Genomic DNA, 4,600 nt, shown 5'->3' on the forward strand with positions numbered 1-4,600 from the left:
GTGACTGGGGCAGTCCAGTGTAACTCGTGGGCCACCCTTCCCCCTCTCCCTGTGCCCATCCCATGCTCTTGCTGTGGTGTTCACTGTAGATCAGGAGGATATAGTGGGCCAGATCAGGAGATGGCCAAAGCCTGTCACGTGCCATGAATCCTGAGGGCAGATATAGTCCAGCCAGGGTCCAGTATGTGATGTTCAATCAGAGGACACAGTCCAGGCTTGGATGGGATCACTCACTGCCCAGGGTCTTAAGGTAGCCAGAAGCCATGTAGGAACAGTCAGTGATTGAAGATAGAACTTACATGTAACAAAATTGATCATGAATTAAGCAGTATCTTAGGAGTTAGACCTGTGCTTTGTCCTCAGATTAGGATCTTAGGACACAGAAGTTCTCTTACCTTCACTCAGGATTGAAGCTGATATTGTGTGTGTTAGAGGTGAAAGTTGTTCTGATTTCCAGAATAAGGCAAGTTTTGGCTGATGACAGCAAAGTGTTAGATTCTCTGTCTAGCTTCTGTATTTTCCCTCTCATCTCAGCCGGTCAGTATGTTAACATTATTTCTTAGTTTCTTCTTTAAGATCATTTAAGGTTCAACAACTAGTGTAAGAACACCTGCAGAAGAAAGAATTTCTCCCCCAGATTTTCTCTTGTGATCTGGTGTTAACTGGAAAACCATAAAGGGGGCAAATGTGGGATTTCTGTTCCTGAAATAAATCCTTATGGCAGTATTGGGTGCTGTGTAGTAATTAGCTATGGGTCATATAACTCTTCTCTCTCAACTTTATAGAAATCATGCAAAAGGGGTACTAAAGAGCACTGAGAGGACGGTCTTGGGACATGTATAGACAGGAATGAGTTCTCTTTGGAGAGACTGCCTGTTGAGTGGAGATGAGCAGTGAGCGGGGGATGCAGTCTTTGATGACTCTTTGGCTTATAATATGACTTAAAATAAGACTTTCCTAGGCTTTTGAACTCTAATGTTTGTCAACTCTGGAAGTGACAGTGAGTGTTAATACACAAGAAAGCAGACACATCTGACATGTTGGAGTGACTTTCTCTTTACTCATAACTTAACAGTCAAGCTAGTCACATTTTTAAGGTTCTCTGTGTGTGAAGCACCATAGTGAAACCCTAAGGAGTTTGTGACATGGTTTCTTAAAATCTTGCCATATAGTTGGGATATGAGATGTGCCCATAAAGCACAGTAACAGTGTGAGGTAGAATTTTAACAGTCAGTGGAATGTACAGGTAATGAGTTTTCTAGGTGTTCCATGCTGAGAGGAGACCTCATCTGACCCTGGATGAGAAGAATGAAGCTTACCAATTATTATGTCTGGTTTGTCCTGATGACCTAAGAAGATACTTGTGTTCAAGACAGTATTGCTCTAACTCGACATTTACATTCTAAGATGAAGTAAGCATGGTTTATAATTAAAAATAGGTTTCAATAGGATCAAAAGGCAGATGGTTCCTGCCAGCCTTCCAAAAAGGAGCATCAGATTGAGCTCAGTTTTGTTTTGACATTGTGCTCTTGACTATTAATGTCCATTTTCATGGTGTAAATATTACAATAATGGTGTTCAGGTCAGCCAGATGAGATGGAACTCTTCAGTTTTTGACACTGAAATGCTGAAAATAACACTTAAAGTAGTTTGTATATCCTAAATGGAAAACTATCAAAATATATTAAAGTATCGTTTTAACTTTTAATTTATAATTTCCATCTTAATATCTAAATTGTAGAAGATATACTAATAACACACAGCCACACACATGCACACTATCATTTTGATAATGCAAATCAGATATGTATTCTACCAAGAAAATGTGCGTATATATTTTTAAGGAGAGTACCCTTATTTTGTTTGCACACAGGTTTTTACATATATACAGGTTCGTTTTAAATTTATTTTTGTACAAGAGAAAGTAAAATGTTTTATATTTTATAATATATTTTACCATCTGGGATAATGAATATACAAGGCTATAAACACCTTCTGTTGACAGAAAATTTTAAAACATTCTTCTTCATTACCAGTGAAATGTGCCTATTGTAATTTGATTTAAACTTTAAAATATTTTTTCTTTTGTTTTGAGGCTGATGTTAAAATATTTTCTCCCTTATCTCTTCCTGCCCGCCATCTAACCTCTCATGTAATTTCCTAAAGCATCCTTTTTACCCCGTTGCCCATGATATCAAGTCTAAACATGTCAGCCTGGAATCAAAGGCCCCAGTCTAGCTTCGCCCCCCCACAGATGTGCATTAGCACGAAGCTTCTTCCATGCCTGTCACGATGGTCCACACACTGGCTCCTTCTGATTATTGCCTCCACTTGACATTTCAGAATTTTAACCCATGTTTGAAAGCCTCTTTGTCTCTTCTTGCTCTCTAAACCTCATGGGTTCATGTCCCCTTTTCATGCAACTGTCACAGCCTGTCCACTCTGACTCATCAGCATGGACTTACCAGGTAGCTGCCATCTGTCCAACTCTTATGGCAGGAGTGAGGATCAAGAGATAGCATAGGAGTTCCACGAAGACCACATGCCTGTTCCTAATGCTACTTGGCTATGAACTGACCCAGATCTCCACCTGTACCAGTCCCAGATCTCTGGAAGCAGATCACATCTGTAGCATTGTCAGGTGTCTGACCAAGGGAGCACTGCCTAAACCATCTGTACTGGTGAAAACGCGTCCCTCCAAGCCGCACATCCCTGTTGTCCTTGGTTACCGGCCCAGAAAGCTCTCTTTTTATCCCCAGACAGATGTTCCTCTTTTGCTGGCCAGTATTGGATTGCAGTGTGGATATGCTAACCAAGTGCTTCGGCCTTTGCAAAGCAGGGACACTTCCACATTTAAAAAAAAAAAAATTGGTATTTCAGAACAAAATAAAAGCCATCATAAGTAAAGTTAAAACTCTCTTGGACTTCTTTACCTTTTGTAGTTTAGTAATATAGTTTTAATTTGAATTCTGTATAGCTAAGGCGTTGTAATAATTTCCTTTAGCTGCTGTAACAAATTACCACAAACTTAGTGACTTAAAGCACACAAATTTATTATCAAAGTTCAGAAAGTCAGAAGTCTAAAATGGTCATCAGGGCTGTGTTCCTTCTGCAGGCTCTAGGGGAGAATCTGTTTCTTTGCCTTTTCTAGCTTCTAGAGGCCACCAGCATTGGTACCCGGTTTGTGAGCCCACATCATTCCAACCTGTTTCCATCACAATGATCCTTCTGCCACCCTCTTATAAGGACCCTTGTTGATGACATTGGGCCGACCTAGGTATTTCAGAATAATCTCCCCTTCTCAAGATTCTTCGCTCAATCACATCTGCAAGATCCCTTTTGCCATGTAAAATACCATATTCACAGGTTTTGAACACTATTGTGCCGACCACAGTACCATCCCCTTTCCATTGGTGATTCTGGTCTGTTACTGCCCCTGGTGTGAGTGAGTTCTCATGGGTCGTCTTCCTTCCGTTATTCTTCTGTGACCTCTGCAACCCATCACTTTCGCCTGTGTAAACAAGTGACACACTGTCTTTAACAACTCAGCACACTGGTTGCTCTTCTCTCCAGCCAGAATGCACACCTGCCTCCTGCCGTGGCTTCTGTATCCCAAAAGCACACTGTCCCCTCTACCAGACCCACTTGTCCATCCTTCAAGGTCAGCAGGCCCAGTTTTCTCATAGCCCCCCACCCACTCATTATTATCACTCTTTCATTGCCACACTCAGCCTTCCCCCATTTTAGGTCTGGGCCACCTCATTATTAACGTTTCCACTCTTGTTACTTCATTTGTGTGTGTGTGTGTCCACTCACACCACTATCCTTCTTGCACCTGTGCCCTCTTCCCTGCCATCCCACTCCCACCTGCAGTCATGTTCTCATCCTTGGACATTACTTCGCCCAGGTTATGGTCCACCTGACTCCATAGTGCCTTGAGTGCCACCACCCAGGAACCTGAATCTCCTTTTCAGTTCAGGCCATCTGCTCTATGGCCACATGTGCATAAGTCAGAATTGAATCTCTTCTGCAGTGTTGAACCTTAAATCTCACCGTCTGACCTTGTCCACTGTCATTCCACTGTACTAGTTTTTCTTTAAAGCTTATTTGTTGAATTCTTCCTTTTTCTCTCTACAACTTTCACATTTGCCCCTATTCAGTCTAGAACCCTAATTCCATCATTTCAGCCATTCTCTTGCCAAGATCTTCAACTTTCTTGTCCCCTAGTCACCCTTTACACACACACACACACACACACACACACACACACACACACACACACACACACACACACACGATATCTGCCAAAATCCTGGCTTTGGATGAATAATGTTTGCCTTTGAACTTCTGTACTGAGGCCGCTGGAGAAGAACCATGAAGCCTTGCAAATTGGTGGCCTGCATACTCACAGTCTCCATCGAACTGGGCAATGCCTGGCCATCCTTCTGGGTTGTCAGGTTGCACATGCCCTATTTCCCTAGAGGGTAGATCTCTCAGCCATCTTCCCTCACTCTCAGCAGGAAGTAGTCATTCCTCTGATGGATATGGAGTTACCCCCCTTCTATTTCCTCCTGCAAACCTCTCGCCACACTTATTCTCA

General features: G+C 42.3%; 1 protein-coding gene across 1 annotated transcript in view; it reads left to right on the plus strand.

The window, feature by feature from the left end:
• Positions 1–4,600, plus strand: part of L3MBTL4 (L3MBTL4, histone methyl-lysine binding protein) — a 309,548-nt gene that overhangs the window by 41,180 nt on the left and 263,768 nt on the right. The gene's annotated exons all lie outside the window — the stretch shown is intronic.

This window comes from Pteropus vampyrus, unplaced genomic scaffold, assembly GCF_000151845.1.
Source record: "Pteropus vampyrus isolate Shadow unplaced genomic scaffold, Pvam_2.0 Scaffold122, whole genome shotgun sequence".
NCBI classification, from domain to species: domain Eukaryota; kingdom Metazoa; phylum Chordata; class Mammalia; order Chiroptera; family Pteropodidae; genus Pteropus; species Pteropus vampyrus.